The sequence below is a fragment of the Acromyrmex echinatior genome, chromosome 16 (genome assembly GCF_024713525.1).
Source record: "Acromyrmex echinatior isolate Ae372 chromosome 16, ASM2471352v2, whole genome shotgun sequence".
NCBI classification, from domain to species: domain Eukaryota; kingdom Metazoa; phylum Arthropoda; class Insecta; order Hymenoptera; family Formicidae; genus Acromyrmex; species Acromyrmex echinatior.
Window position 1 is genome coordinate 799,431 of NC_141867.1, and position 17,762 is coordinate 817,192.

General features: G+C 36.2%; 2 protein-coding genes across 5 annotated transcripts in view; one reads left to right on the forward strand and one right to left on the reverse strand.

Annotated features, from left to right (window-relative positions):
* Nucleotides 1-17,762, reverse strand: part of LOC105145114 (tektin-3) — a 158,984-nt gene that overhangs the window by 27,403 nt on the left and 113,819 nt on the right. The window lies entirely within an intron of this gene.
* The window catches only part of Ntan1 (N-terminal amidohydrolase 1), a 56,609-nt gene continuing 39,373 nt past the window's right edge, over nucleotides 527-17,762 (forward strand). For 2 of the 4 annotated variants that reach the window (XM_087414576.1, XM_087414577.1), the window contains exon 1: nucleotides 527-1,210. The gene's annotated coding sequence lies outside the window, so the exon portion shown is untranslated. The remainder of the gene's footprint in view (nucleotides 1,211-17,762) is intronic. The other 2 variants (XM_011054470.2, XM_011054469.2) reach the window with 2 other exon arrangements.

A 17,762-nucleotide genomic window follows, 5' to 3' on the forward strand; every position in this document is an offset into this window, starting at 1 on the left:
GAACGAAGATAAAGGATCTATCACTGTACCGACAGTTCACGATATCGACCGTAAGTAATATAAATTAGTTGGTCGGCCCATCTCGAGATGGCAGCACTAGTATTATTACCCTGCGTTACCTAGAGTAACTTAGAGTATATCCTCACACTTGCGTATCCGCGTAAACGTATGCATAAAGAAAATTATCCAATCGCACCTCTCTCATAAAATCGTACGAAAAATGTGATTGGATAATTTTCTGATACATATGTTACGTGCAAGTTAGTGTGAATATACCCTAAGGCGGGAGTACAGAATCTTGCATAATACATGATGCGTAATAAATTGAATCAATCAAAATCCTTCATTTCCTTCCTTTCCACGGACTCTGATTGATTAATTTTCTTACGTGCATACTTTTCTTTGTGCATTGTTCGTCGTGCAAAAAAAAAAAGAAGTCTGCGGTTTTTATTCCGAAAGCTCGTGGCACCGGCGATCGCACATCGCAGTTCGCACCAAATCGCTCGGTCGCGAACCGAGCGCGGCCGAAGTCGCGCGAACGCGAGACTCGGCGAAGCGAAGTGAACGTAGACGCGCTCGGACAGTGCGCGGCGCGGTGCGTGAACAGTGCAGCGGATGAGCGAGCGAGCGGAGCGTTGCTACGCTGGGTTTGTGGATTTTGCCGATTTTTGCCTCGGCTGTCAAGCTGGAGGAGCGCCCTACTCTCGCGGCGCGTGAAAGCGGTGCTTCGTGAGTGACGCCCCTAGCACGCCTCTCTCTCTCTCTCTCTCTCTTTTTCTCTCTCGAAGACGCGAATTTGTCTCTCGCTCCGATCTGTCATCCTTTCTTTCTCGCGTTCTCTCCCCCTCTCTCTCTCTCTCTCTCTGTCTCTCCCTGCCGCGCGTTCAAAGAGTCCGCGTGCTCGTCTCTTTTCCCGTCGCGATACGCTCGATAATCGTATATTCGTGGACGACGGCGATCACGACACGAGGACGGTGACGTCCGTCGCGACACTCTGACGTTTTTGCCTTCGATCGATCGCGCGTCGCGTGTGCACCACCAGTTGCGTGTTGCGTAACTGCATTTTACAGCAGCCCGCCGCCTCTCGCCGAGTACCGCGGGTGCATCGGTCTCCCGTCCCTCCCGCGTCCCATCCTTCGTCTAGTCACGCCGAAGAGTTTGGAGCTACGGAACCTTGGGATCTTGACGTTTCGAGCGCACGACTTTGCTGGTGAGTTTGTCCTTTTTTTTTTGCCTGTTTCATCTTCTTTCTTCTCTTGACGGTGCCCGTAATCCTCTCGCCTCGCGATTCAACATCTTGAATCTTGCTCGACTGTTCATGTACTTGCTTACGCCGTCAGAGACTTCATCCGAATGTATTAGCATAGATTGCGTTTGCAACAGGAGGAAAAACGAATGGGAATTATCGCAACAATGAAGATTCGCGAGATTTGAATAAAGATTCGGAAATATGTGGATATTGTATCTTGTATCTGTATTGTTAAGTAAGAATCTTGCATAATACATAATGCATAATAAATTGTGCCAATCAAAATCCTTCATTTTCTTCCTTTTCATGAAATAAAAGACTCTGATTGATTAATTTTTTTATGCTTAAAGATTGTCAAGTAGCATCAAATATACCAGTGATTTATTTGTTATTGTTAATACTATCATATGTCATTTTGTAAGTCAGTAATAAGCCAAATGTATCCAATTGATTAATTCTTTATTGTTAATATTATTATATTATGTTATAATAAGTCAATAATAAGCCAACAGTAAATATATACTAAATATATCCAAATAATTGGTTTCTTATTGTTAATATTATTATTGTAATATTATAATAAACCAAAAATACACTAATAGTCGATAATAAGCCAAGTATATTCATATAACTGATTCATTTGTCATTTCTCATTTGTCACACACAATATTATTATATTATTTTATAATTAAATTTAATCTGGGAGTGTGATTTAAATTACTTTCCTTTCAGGAAATAGGAGACACAAGTGTCATTCTATCTTCGATAGAAGATTCATGTCGATTATGTCGAGCAATTTAAGCTCATCCGCACTCTTGTTTCTTCCACAACATTGGTTTAATTGTTAAACCGTTTTCAAAAACAAAAATAACAAAAGTGCGAATAGATATAACCTTCAATACAATTCTAGACTAAAATTTAATCGTAACATGATATCGCCTGCAATTTCTAGGTAAGCTTTTAAACAATCTCAACTTTGCGCTTTCTCGCAATGAAATATATTTTTTAATATCTTTATATTTAAAACAAAAATGCAGCCAATAGACAACATAAAAGACGCGAAACAAGAGAAAGCGTAAATTACGTTCCGTTTTTATTTAATTTAATTCGTTGAGAACGATCTAGATGTATATTGATTGCTGTAATTTTGCGATCGATCGATCCGGTATTTTTCTTAATCGCCACGATAGCGCGCGTTTTTTACGGCGTTTAAGCACGAATACCATTGCGGTCTCGCCTCCTCGCGTATCTGAATATGCAATATAGAATCACAATGATGTTGAAAATGAGTTGGTGTTGGGGAAGTAATGACGGGTTTATATGGGAAGAAAGAACTGCTTTTATTATAAGACGCGTTTTTGCGATGGCACGAAGGACCAAAGGGGAGTTACTCATAGATTCGATTTCGCGGAAAACATAACGAGCGTGCATCTCTGAAGCAGTTTTAGTCAGATATTAAAAGAAAATATGTTTTGCATTATCGTAAAAAGATAATGTGTATTGCGATAATAAACAGCTTGGATTTCGATTTTTATCGTCTCGGAAAGTTAAATATGTACGATAATATTTCAAAGAATTAGAAATTTTGCTGCTTTAAGATAATAGCGATTGCGCCTGAACATATTTTTTAAATTATGATCCAAATCTAAGCACACGGTAAAGTAGTTTGAATGGACTCACGTCTGAAATTTAGTGGGGAGGCTTTTTAAACAATCGTAGTTTTTTTCTCTTGAATCTGAATTCGGCTTTTATTTAGACATTAAGATAATTAAGAATCTGCAGATATTCTTTGCCCTCTCTTAAATTTATTTATATTTCTTTAAACTCTGTTTAATTTATAAAATTTAAGGTAAAATATTGAGATTTATTTTTAATCTGACAATCTCGTATCGGAACAATAAAGTTATTAAATAAAATTCTTCCATTTTTTCTGCTTCGAAATAACAATTAATCCAAACGCGATTTAAAAGAATTGTACGATATATTATGCAATCGTGCAGGAATGATCGAATTGACAAAAAAAAAATATTTTATTTCAATATCGCTTTATCGAAGAAATGTATTTCCGTTATCTTGCTTATGAAATGTTCGCCCAAATCGTAAATCACATATAATTTCAAACGACAAAGGATCTCGCGTACAAATAATGAAATAAAAAATAAGAGGCTGACCGTGTACCATCACATGTGAAATACACACGTATACTATCACCGAAAAGTTTTTAGACATTGGCAGCGAAGGCAAAGAGATTTCTAGCAGCAATAACGAGAAATTTTACGGGTAAAAGTTCTTTTGAATTATTTTCTACATATTTCTTCTTCAATTTGTGTATTTACGAGTTTTGTATTTGCCGCAATTTTCCCGAATGTAACTCTCGCCAACATGCGATCTTTTATTGTGCGCATGTCGGGAAACTTTTCGAGGATAGTGTACGTGCCGACATACACAATAGCAAACGTAACCAGTCGTCGCGTCGTGACACTGCAATGGCACTTGCATATGCAGTACGCTCGTCGACATGAAATTATCCAGTGGCCATCCTTTTGCTCTGTCCTTTTATTTCCCCTTTTTTTTCTTCTCCTTCAGAGGAAACAAAAGAAAACCTTCATTACCCTCGTCGTCCGGTCTTACAAATCTTCGTACGCGCTGCAGGAATTTAGATTTTTTGTTACAAATACTTTAAAACGGTCTTAAAAATTATAGAAGGATTATTTATGGATCAGTTAGATCAGTTCATTTCTGAATTGTTGATAAAATTATTTTACTTGATTACATTCAGTCAGCTTCTAAGCGTTGTCGAGATCTTAAGCTGGAGCTCCCTCGCGAAAATTTAGGAAATGCGTCTTGTAATTAATAATTTGTCGACGAGGAAAGAAGTTAATTCTCGCAATCGGCAGTGATCTGCTGCCCTGTTCGAAACCGGAAGAAAGAGCATCCGACGAGCAACGGAGTGCAAGTACTTAACCTTGCCGCGACTTTCGAACCTCCGATCGAGCGGAGTTCAAGGGAAAGGGTTATTAAAAGGCTCCCTCTCCCCCTCCTCCATCACTCGCGTAGTCATTAAAGGCGGAATCGAATTGACCCACTGCATGTCGGTTGCGATTCGTAGTGTAAACGTACGTCTGTGCCTGCATCTATGGCAGCATCTCTCGCCGCTCACACGCTGTGATCGAATTTATTATAATCATTCAGCCGGAGTATCGCGTACGCGCGTGTGTGCACGTATGATGATTCAACTCTCTCAAGATAGTTGAATTTCGCTATGTGAAATTTATAGGAAGCCATATGCTTGATCAACCGCTTGTAGAAAAGCGCACCTTTGATTAATGGATGCCTAACGCTTCGCAAAACATTTTCATCTGTTGAGATTGCCTTTCTTACGTTATGTTATACCTAACATATCTTATTTTACGAGGAATTTATTAGTCGTCCTATGTCCTTAGTACTTTGGATGTTATAAAAGTACCAACGTTTCTTACTCACTAAAAAGGCAAATAAATTACTATGAAAGTAAAGATGAAAAATCAAATATTTCATTTATTCTATGAGAAAGAATATGATTATTGAAAAATAAAAAAAATTCAGAATCCTATCTTTTATACAGAAAATATAATATTAATTCAAAAAATTGAAACAGTCATAATGCTCACAATCACTATATTGTAGTTAAAAGGATTAAGACCCGGTTCCACCAATATAAAATTAACTTTAATCTTGGTTTAACTTACTATTTATCTTTTTCTAATTTTTAAGATTATAAAAATGCTGAATAGTACAAGTTAAACCGAGATAAAAATTCATTTTACAGTGGAACTGGATCTAAAGCTCAGTTTCTAATTAAAAGCATTATGTAAGAGGAAAAGCTTCAAATATTTATCTCGCAACGTCGTGATATTGTACAATGTGCACGTTACGCGAATCTTCCTACCTAAATAATTCTCTCAAAGTTATGAAAAGATTACTTGCGCGCGTTGCCTTAATTCCTCTCCGTTTTTTGTCAATGACTGCATCCTCGTCCCGTAGACGTACGTTACATTGCAGGTAATAAGGTAGAATCATCGGACGAGTGGATAATGGGCAAGAAGAGAGGGAGGAAGTTGGGAAGGCTGCCGTGGAATGATAAACACAGCTTTTGCGTGTACTTAAAACGCATGTGCGTGCGTGTACGCGTATACATATGTGTATGTGCGCGTGTGTATGAAAAGAGGGAGGAGCGGGTAGGTAGAACGATAGAGCGCGAGGAAACCGAAGGGAAAAAGGCAGAAACGAAAGGGCGGCGTGTATGATGGGATAAGTGCACGTCTCTGACAAAATACCGAGGCCCGCTTACGCACACGCACGCACGCACGCACGCACGCAACACGCAGACACGCGGGGCTCCTCGACCGATCGACAGTCCCCGGAGAGTCATATTTAGTAATCATTTTTAGCGAACGCCGCGGTTTAATTCGCGCGTGCATCATATTGTGAAACCGACAATTTCCGCGCCGACCGATCATATTCCGCATCCGCCAAGAATTCTATCGGTCCTCCTAGTCGCCGTGCAATTTCTAATAGCGGTGCATTCATGGAAATCACGATCAATCGGCAGTCCTTGCCGCGAACCTGTTGCATCGAGTTACGTCTGGACTCAAAGCGACAAGCTAAACTTTTTATTACAGCCGATATATTCTCGAAGTGTCACACAGATATCCTTTAGGATTTTGGATATCTCCTTGAAAAGTCGGGAATGTCATATATTTAGATAACATATCTAATTATTAATTGGGTATTGAGATAATATATTTTAAGAAATAAAGACATTCGGATTTATTTCAATGTATTGCGGATTTTTATTGCTACATAGGATAATTATTTTTGCTTTAATTCTAGAGTGCTATCTCTGAGTGATGCTGTATTGTTATTTCGAGACGTAAATTTTACATGCAAGAAAATATCACTCTTAATTAATGCAAGTAATGCAAGCTTTTCATACATTTTATACTTTTGATGACAAAATATTTATATCATTTAGATTTTTATAAATAATCTAATTATATTATAACTTAAGGAAAGAAAGATACTATTAAATTTAATTTTGAAATGATATGGAATAGATAGTCCAATTGTGTGTGCTTTAAATAAAACATAGCATAAAATAATAACACAAAACTGATTAAAAATTGAAAGAAGTAATCACAAGGAGATTCAAATTAATATATATTATATATATAAAATATAATAATGAATAGAATTTTTAAACACTTGTCCTAGCTTGTGGCATTAGACTTCCTAATAACCATTGAAGGCATAACTTTGCACTCAAATATATAACGTAAAATTTACATATCAATTCTAGAGTTATAATTGTAATTATAAATTGTGACAAATACATTACTGAATTTGAAGAATTTGAAGACAGACATTTTAAACAATTTATAGATATAAAAGATATTAGATAGAACTTGTCCACTATATTTTGATTGCCTGCACGTAATTCTGATTCATTCAGCAGAGACGGAATTAGTTTTCATGATCTTCACGATCATGATCACATCAAACGTAAAGTTTCGACTAACATCTTCTTCTCTGACAACCACCATTGCGTTTGTTGAGTACGCATCATATGTTTTTTGCTTCGCGAGAAAATGCATCCGACGCGAACGGTATCGTGCCAATAATTGTGCGCAACTTAAGTACACGTCGGTGCTTAAGGACCAAGGAATTGCGAAATAATGAACACTTCTCCGGGCGAATAATTAGAAAAAAATGTCCGTCATTAGAATTAGCGGTGGATGGCGTAGGCCAATTCCGTTGCATTGCGACGTAGGATTTTACAATTGCGTAGTCATTTGTCTTAAGATGCATGGGACACTTTTCTCCTCTAATCAACGTTTCTTTTCTTTTTTATAGATACTGCACTATTTTACGCCTGTTAAATTATCTTTCATTAAATAAATTTTTTGTATAGAATTAAATTCTAATAAGAATGATTGATCATTGTGTTTTTTTGCATAAAGTAAATCAGTACAGAGACATTCATAGAATACGATATTCAAATGTGCAAAAATATAAAATGAGTTAATGCATAAATCAATGGCACGCGATGTTAAGGTATGCAGGATGACTTTGGAATTGCAAATTTTTTTTTAGTTGTGATAGTAAATGTTCTGTTCGTTAAAGTCGTAAATTGAATCTTGAAGTTATTTTATATTTATTAAAGATTTTATATTTATTTGCACTTGTAAACAATTAAATCCGATTTTCAGTTATATTAACACAAAAATGTGATTATTGATTTGGTAATCTCGTTATATTCTCTCTTTTACATCGGTGAATTGAATGCAAGAATATTGCACAAATTCGCGCGACAGTAAACGAACGCGGACGGTGATTCGAATGTTGGGTATATACGATCGTTGCGGATGTTGCATAAATAATAGAATTGCGATTGACACTTTTACAATATCTATCATTCATGTTAGTATCAAGGTAACCACTCCTTTCTACGTCATACGCACTGCTGCTCCGCATGGCGCAATTTCCTCTTAAGCTTCTTTAAAAAGCTAATGTGCGCCTTTTTTTACTTTATACTACTCACATTCAGGTAATGCGCAGATAAATACGATCGCAAATTACATATTTTATGCAAATCCGATGATAATACAAGATGTAGATATTCATTAGATAGGCATTAATCTTTTTCCACGGAAAAAACATATTGTATTATAATTTTACTGAAATATCTAACAGTTTAGGAAGGTACAGATCTGAAAATGATTTGGTTGAACTATCAAAATAATTAAGTAGAAATCTCAAGCACGATGAGCAATGCTACAAAAAGTTTTGATATTCTAGCAATCAGTTTGACGTAATTATTCTACATAATTATTTTGATAATTAGCATGCAACAAAATTATTTTCAGATCTGTAAATCTATCTAAATTTCTAGATATTCTATAATAAAATTTTACGAATATATATATATATAAACATGTATCATTTATATTTTTTCATACTTTTAATAAGTGTGTCAATTTTCCTGTTTCTTCAGTCGCTGTATATAAAACGATGATTAAAGAGAAACTTAATACAAAAATGCAGAAGGCATCGCACGCTCGTAATAATTCTCGATGGTGAACATGCACGATAGCGTACGATCGGAGTTAAGATCCCTTTCCTTGAGGTCCTCTCGAAGGGACGATAACTCGCGTTAATTTGACAGTTAATTAGTAGCGCCGATCGGATCGATCGCAGTACGATTCGCGATGCACTTCCGCGATTAATCTTTTTTTCTTGGAGTTGCCTGCTGCGTTTACTTTGCCGTTTGCGATTTGCTATTAATTTCTCTACTACTAAGTATGTTGTAAGATGAATGCTTAATGTCATGTCTATATCAAGCTTATTCGTGGATATAGAGAAAATCTATTTTTACTTTAAGAATTAAATCCATTTTCAATTGAGTTTTCGAAATATCTCTTTGCATAGTAGGTTTTAACACTGAGAGAAATGATTTTGTTATAGGAACAAATTAAGGGAAAGCAAATGTGATATTTGTTAAAAAAATGATCGATTTGTTACGATTGCTAATTAATTCGTCAATGTAATAATAATAATCAATAGTATTGCTAGCAAATAAGAGGCTCATATATATATATATATATATATATAAAAGTCGTAGACGGTTCCAGGGTCTCAAATCATAAGAAATTGACCAATGCTCCTTATATTTGACTGTGCTTGGTTGGTTTCCTATGACTTAAGAGTCCGGTCATCTATGGATTCTATGTAAACGAACCTAAAGACTAGGTTAGATTGCATATAGTTTGCTTCTGTTATTAATAATTGGTATAGCAGACTAGCAGCAATGACAACAACAAAATTTGTTGTCACGTATTTACCGATCACCGGTTAAAGGTACTGGTGGCTTGCTAAACAATAAACAAAATCCTTTCTCTCAGTGAATGAATTTTAGTTTTCGATATGACGAAGAATTGCCATTTGCTACATTGCTACGTGAAGAAAGATAAGAACTTTGAGTCTTATGAGATTTATTTGAAAAACGATACTTTTTTCCTAAAATAATTTTGGCATTTAGAATTGGAGATGATGGTTTCCTTGTAAAAAAAAAAATGAGAGAAAAAACGAAGATTGATATCGATAAACAGGATTCTCGACGGATACATACTCTTTAATTAATAAAGTTAAATCACCTTATCTCCCGGCTCGTCAGCGAATTTATTCGCTCGGCAGCGCACACGAGATTGCAAGATTTCTTCGATGCGGCCGGCAGCGCGTTATAGCAATCCTGAAAACTTCCGTCATCGCCCGCGGCGGGTATTAAGAATGTCGTTGATTAATCCCACATTGCCTTTTTTCAGTTTTACACATCGCCATTCTATAAATAAAAGGCGCCGCTGGACGCGGTGGCGGCGGTACTTGAACCGGTGCGGTGGGTGTGCGCCTCTCTACGAGTCTACGCGGTTCTCCATTTCTACCCTTCGTCCTCTCCCACGTCCCTCTCGCACCTTCGCCGAGAAAGCACTCCGGCAGTAGGAAAGCAACGATCGCGGTTAGGATCATCGGAATTTCTGATCGGAGAAATTCCTGGGATATGAGGATGGATGATCAGCGTTGAAACGACGTCAGAATCCGGGATGCGTTTAATTAACCTTCGCGTCTCGTGCTGACCTTATTCAACATTGTAAATCTAACTCGATTACGAAAATTGGAATCTTTCTCGTCGTGCGACTCTTCATACGAGATGCATTGTTTTTAATCCATGGTACACAGTTAAAAGGAAGAAGTTGGTTAAAGATTCATACGTTAATTACATGTGATTTATTTAACGGAGTTTTAAGACCTTAATATCAGCACGATGGCAAACATGTTTATTATTTTATTCATCGATCCACTCTATTCAAACGCGCTCACTGCCGTGATCGACGTTAACAAATGATACCCATCACTGCGAAGATTAGCAATCCGACGATTATAAACTTGTATCGTTCGATTTCGGACGCAGCTTGGATTAATGGAGGTAAATTTATGCCTAAATTCATTCTTGAAATTATGATAGAAATCAAATGATACATCATATTTATTCATTATATTTATAATTATTTCATATATCTTCATTTAGTGGAATTTGGAACGTTGTTTCTCTTTGAGAAAAAATTAATTTTAATTCAGTTTCTTCAATTTTAAGTGATTGGACAATGCATTGCGTTTTTTTTTAAATTGCGGCATAAAAATAGAATAGTATGTCTTTTCTTGGACATTCTATGTGCTGATAAATTGCTACTCGGAAAATTAAAATTGACCAAATTTATAAAGGGAATGATTTATTTGACCTTTTTGACACCGAGTTCTGACGATAATTAATGTGACAAAGTAAATAAATGATATCGGAAGATAGACTGTGTGCTACATGAAAAATCAAATGTTCAGCTGATAGTCATTTACAAATTGTCATTATTTCCCGCATGATTCAATGTTGACCTAACCCTGCTGGCCACCCGGAGGCGTTTGTCAAAAGTTCAATCTTTCAAATTGATTTACGATTGTTCTCATGAATGTATGCCAAACCGGTTCGGGCCTCAGGTACACTTAGTCGGCCTGAAAGTTGATAATTATCGATTCCTTGATTTATCTTTTGCCATCGGAAAGCGTAACGGAAAAACGTGCGACATTAACGGTGATACGCTCGTGAAAAATTTTCAACCGTCACATAATGATTGTTTTATAAACAAACGATCAGAGTCACGTGTTTCTGATCGAATAGCAAGTGGGATCTCGATGGCAATAAGAATCATCCTTCGATGATTTGCGCAAGCAACGTATCCATATAGATCTCTCCTCTCACTGGACAAATCACGGCTATTATTTTCCGATCACCCTGTACGTCCGTCTTTTTATTCGAGCACACTTCTACCTGCTTCATGTTTTTATTTCGTGTGCACATAGAGTCGGTCCACGTGTACAGGGCTCTTGCATATACGTGTGCTTGTACACCGGGGACGGTAATGAACCGGGTTGCTAGCTCACTCGTATTCGTGTAAACCAAGAGCACACACACACACACACACACACACACACACACACACACACACACACACACACACACACACACACAGAGCACACATACACGTGCAAGGCAAAATGTGCGAGACGGTGTACACGTAGACACGATACAAGACGAGGCTCCAGGCGCGGTCAGATTAATGAAACTCATGCGAGCAGCGGCTCTCAAGTCCGTGAAATATTGAGAAGAAAGCGTTACTGTTCTTCCTCGATTTTCGATGTTACCTCGTATCTCGAAATGAGAAAAAGAAGCGTCTTAACCATCTCACATTTTCGGGAAGAAATGTTTCAAAAACTTATTTGAAAAAGAATAACAATGCTTACGTTGAGAAAAAGATTTTGGGAATATAGTAGAAACTGAAATTATCTATACGGACAGTATGATTTTGTTAGTAAATCGAAAAATTTAGGTAAATACAGATCTGAAAATAATTTTGTTGGATTAAAATAATTCAGGGATGATGTTGCAAAAAATTTTGACATTCTAGCAGCAAGTCGTCCTGCATAATTATTTTAATAGGTAGAGCAACAAAATTATTTTCAAATCTGTATCTAAATTTTTAGATACTTTAGCAAAACCATCCTTTCCGTATATTTTTTCGAAAAGTTTTTCTCTCTTTTCTAACCTAAATATGCGACATTGAACTTTGAGATAATCACTCGGAACATTGTATATGCTTTAATTTTTTTTATGTAGAAAAAACGATTTTGTTGAAATATTAAAAAATTTTAGTTACCTAGTTGTAGATCTAAAAATAAATTTGTTGGACTATAAAAATAATGATATATGTAGGACGTTCAAACTAATTGCTAGAATATTACAATTTTTTGTAGCATTACTTATCATGTTTGAGTTTTCTACATAATTATTTTAATAGTCCAACAAAATTATTTTTAGATCTGTATCTACGTAAAAAATATTTTGTTTCCTTCAGTGAAATGATCTTTTTTTTTTTCGTATTATTTATTAGCATTCAGATAATAAGAAACGCAAGAAACTTGGCAAGAAATAAAGAGATTCTACACATTCTACACTACTCTACAGCGGAAACAGTTCCACAAATAACTGATGTTGTGTACCGTTATGCATAAATTTTGAAACTGTTGTGTACCGCTTAGAACATACTCGGATCAGCAAGTATCTACGCGATCGCGTGGAAACCGTCGTGATCGTTACAAATCTGCACATTGTGAGTAGTAAACACACGCTGTGCATCGCGTGAAAATAGCGAAAGGACGCGGCACATCATGTAGACGTCCATTATTGTCTCATGCATCCATTCTCGATGATGTGTTACGTGCAAACACGCCGCTTTATCTCGCCCGAAATGGGTCGGTAATTGTAATTCGAACTCGCCGTTACTCGCGCGAACGTAAATCACACCGCTGCAAGGATTCGAGATGTTCCGGGAACATCATTATCTGCCTCCTTATAGAACGTTTCGGCGAAACGTTCGTAGAGCTGTTCTCGCAATGAGCTGGATGCGAGAATTGCAAGTGCAACCGCAATTGAAGTGCATTAAACGCGATATTCGGAAACTGAACGAAAATAACTTAGAGAATGTAATAATTAACCTTTTATTTCAAGTTAGACGATTAATATTCACTGTCCGCGTTTCATTTTCATATAACATTTTTTTAATAATACTTGCATTAATATTTATTTCTTTATAAGTCTTAAAAATACATATATATATATATATGTTATAAATTTTATATTTCTGTTTTGCGAATTTTTGAATTCCGCAACGGAACCTTTGCGATCTCTGCTTTCAATTCATCTCCTTTGCCGTAACAATTTTACTTCGATTCGATATTCAGAAACGTTCCGCTTCAATTTCGAGAAATACCATGTTTTCAATTCCGACAGTCTTCTCTTAGCCGAAGTAAGCCTATGCTAGTGTACGAATATGGACGCCCCTGCAACCATAACTGTATACTTTCACGTGGCCGCCGACTTTAATCGGAAGGTACTTAACCGAACCACAGTATAGAATTATAACCAATACCTTCTATTCCCATACTCGATGCTCGCTTCGAGAGTTTCCCACGACTTTGGTCTCTGTTTCTGCTCGACGTTTCCTAACGAGAGACAGACGGTATGTGAATTTTCGAATTTTATCTCAAATCCGGTCAACGAAGTGCTCGAAGCACAAGTTTCACCGAGGAACAGCCAGTTTCCTTATTGTCACGATAAGCAATTCTCTCATCAGAGAGAATTGCTAAAAAATTATTAACTCTTGCCACTTGAACATGATAATCTCCTTTACACGTATTTCTATTTAAATCTGCGATATTTCATCGAAACGTCAGGTTTGAGAAATCATTTGAGAAATAGAGAAGTTGCATGTTTCACGATTTCAAGAAATCAATAAATTTTTACGAATCAGGGAATCGAAATCTTACGGACGAAAAACGAATTCAATAGAGCCAAAAACTGCGTGTAACGTATTATTTTCGATCGATGCTGTATTTTATAAATTTTCAACTTTTACAATTTATCACTCCTCACTTTTACAAGTTTTAAAAGCCTCCATGAATGAGTGACAATATGCTTCTAATAGTGTTTCGCTTTTATCGTGTCTCAACGTGACTTATTGAAGCGCACTTCGACGATACTTTCTAATAATAAAGCATTACATTGTCGTAACGCTCGTAATTATTACTTGTACTAGTGATTATTATTCGCTTGTTCTGAGTAATTTCGGTGCTGATTAGTCATTACTGATATTAGTAATCTACTATCGTAAATACTATCTCCGTTTTGCCGCAATCAGTTGTAATTCAGTAAATTAGATTCATAACTATCAGTTGATTAATCTCTAGATTCTATAAATCATATCTATCTATTAATCATTGAATGTATACACACGGAAAGGATGATTTTGCTAAAGTATCTAAAAATTTAACTAGATACAGATCTGAAAATAATTTTGTCGAACCTAATCATTAAAATAATTATGTAGGAATTATGTAGGATATTGAAACCGGTTACTGTCCCGATATAACAAAGGGCTGACCATTTTGCACAAGATGTGAAAAATTCAAATGATTAAATTCGAGCGCATCCTGTTTTCTCTTTACACGTCTTCTTCCCGCAATTCTAGTTGGAATCTTTACGAATTGCAGACGTGCACGCGAACCGCTGCAAAAGCGAAGGAGGGCTAAGCCACGTGGAACGCCCTCGATCAGGAGGTCTCCTGCATCAGCGGGGACGAACTCTTCTCCGGTGCTTTGAACTCTCTTGAGCCAGTCGGACCTAACTGAGTTAAGAAGACGCTGTTATAGGGCCGGCTAAAGAGAGGGTGTTAACCTTCTCTCCCGCTAGTTCACCTGCGATAGCTACTCTCGCCGGTCTCTCAACGGTACGCCATCGTTTTCCGTAACGTTTCAATTCGATACGCGAGTCCGCATCGCTTCCTTGTTGTCTGTGCCACAGCGCGAGTCGCCGAATTTTTTTATGGGCTTCGAGCACTTTGATCGCCGTGCGAACGGACGTATCTCCTCTAGAATACTCAATGTGTTCGGAAGTGATGGGATAAGCTACCGCGCCGAATGATCGAGCAACTGTCTAGACGTTAGATTGCCGATTTAATGCGAGACGAAGCATGACGTGAGAGGAAAGTATGGGATATTAATTCTTCGACTGACATGGCAATATGACAAATTTCACGGGTCTGGTAGAACAAATGAAAAAATGGGCAAGAATAAGGACAAAAATTGCATTTGATAAATTTATTATTATAAAGTTTTCATCAAATTTTTTATATCTGTAGCATAAAAAATTCGACAAATTTTTTAAATTACTCGTTAGACATTTTTTCCATATTTTAATTGAAATAATTGATCGATTCCCTCATATTTTTCACTTCTGTTAGTCTCTGCAGAAGGAATAGTTTTGCTGAAGTATCTAAAATTTAGTTAAATACCTACAAATCTGAAAATAATTTTGTGGATCATTAAAATGATGACGTAGACTATCGAAATTGATTGCTAGAATGTCAAAATTTTTTGCAGCATTATTATAATATGGTTGAACATCCTACGTAATTATTTTGACGGTCCAAAAAAATTATTTTCAAATCTGTATCTAGCTAAAGTTTTATTAGATACTCCTGCAAAACCATTCTTTCCGTACGTATTTCAATTTACCGGCTTGTCTTGTTGGGTAAGAGAGAATGGAGCTTGCTTAGAATTTAACTATTTCTGAAGCAAGTAAGTTCGTCCGTAACTCTTTTTTTCGCAATCACCTGTCTCGGACGATTCGAGAAGGCGAAGCGAATCTCCACCCTTTAATCGTCTCTAATGATTAGCTCTTTATGCGCATGTCGGAATTCGAATATGTTCGCGTGTGCACGCTACTTTGTGGCAATTGACAGGTTCTTAGATAGAGGCTTTCGATAACATTACGGACCCATGTTTCTCTCTACTCGTTTGCGCACGAAGATCGATTAACATGCCGCGATCAACGATGATATTCCGATGAATTTGACGAAGTAACATCCGGCTTGTATGTGTGTCTCTTCATACGTTGCAAATATGATGATTCATTGCCCGAAGAATCGTCTTTCTTTATGGAAAATTCTCGCCGCGGATGTATTAAATTTAAATAGCTTAGGTAATCCTTAAATTTCTCTGACGATTACGTAAATGGTACGAGTGATATCAATGCCTGCATTCAGCAGAAAAAGCAACTGGATGTGTGTGTGACTGTTGTAAGATTTTTTAATATGTTTGATTCTTGCCTCTTCCTCAATGGATCTAATATGTATAAACCAATTATATTAAAGAATCTCACAATTAAACATTTTTTTTTGCTGAACGCATTGGTATCAATTGATATAGTCGATGTGATGAATAATTGAAAGAAAAACAAATAGGATTTATTTAATAAATTACACAGGGCAACAACATAAAAATTTTTTAAAGCTGTCTTAAAAATGTATATTGATTTTATAGAAATTTGATGATTCGAAAAATCCGAAAAATCTCAAATTTGCTCTATCATTCACAATTTTTTTACAACAAAAAATTAACTCTTAGAATATATTTTTAATATATTTAAAATAGATTACAAAAAATTTACAAAGATTGTACAATTCGATTATTTACATTTAAATCTTATGTAAAAGGCTTAGTAGTTTCTTCTTCTTTTGTCAAAGAAATTGTACCTGTAGCTTTTCCTTTTGTGCCTTGCTTTTCGATTTTCACAATGCAGCATCTGGCAATAATGTCTCATTCTCTTGGGAGAGTATATAAATTTTTTCACCATGCACTACCAGTGTTAAATCCACATTCAAATTTTATAGCGCATAAGAAAATTAAACGTAAAATAATTGTGTGGTACAATATTTTTATTGTGTTTTTCAAATTTAACACTTATAAATGCATCAAAAATATAATCACACAAAACATGCTAAATCAAAAAGCAATATAAAATTGACAAAATGAAATATAATAAAAAAATTAGTCTTAAAAATATATTGTCATTTATTGTTTCTTTAATGCCATTTTTCTCAAAATTAGTAATAGCCAAATTTGGACAGCGTATTCGTATTCAGCAAGCAAGAATACATTACACTGAGAAAAAAATATAGTCAATTTTAATAAATATTCAGTTCAATACTGCCAACTAAATATTTACTTACAGTAAATAAATATTTGTTCAGTAAAAAAAATTGATTATTAAATCAAACAAACATTTCTTGTATCAAATAAATATATCTTTATATTTAACAAATATTTAATTGGCAGTATTCAACTAAATATTTATTAAAATTGACTATATTTTTTTTCAGTGTACAAACAGCTAAAATGGTTAAAATAATTTTTCCCATATTGCTCCATGTTATTAATGCTTCAACATCTTCGTATGAAAAGATCAAATTTCACAACAAATATCGGTATTTATTTTCCACTATTGCGGAATATCTTGTACAACTGTCCGTTTCTGCTTTTCAACTCGGATTTTCTTTCGAAATCCTCACCCTCGCGCTATCTATTGCGGATTTTAATACCTCGTCCGTAATCACGTTAGATCTTCGGTAGGATCGGCAGAAATTTTCGAGCCGCCAGTTATCGACGAGCAATTTACGTTATTCGCAGCTGAATAGTCGGAATTTTAAGCGCAATGTACGGAATCCCGTGTGCCGGTTTCCACGTTCCGTATTTCGCGTATCAAGGGACTCTACATCAGACTAGGTTAATCCGGTTGGCTGTATGAGGAACCGAGGTGCAAGGAGAGAGAAACAGAGAGAAACTTATAACCAGAAAGCACACAGAACTTCTCTCCTCTGGTGGAACGCACGCGAAACGAACGGTCGTGTATCCGTACATAAATGTGTCTCCTAGCGAGAGCCAAGAATAAGTGAACGTATATCCCGTATGGATACCATACAGCATTCTGCACGGATTCAAACACTAGGTTCTGCCGGTCAGAACAAATCGCCTT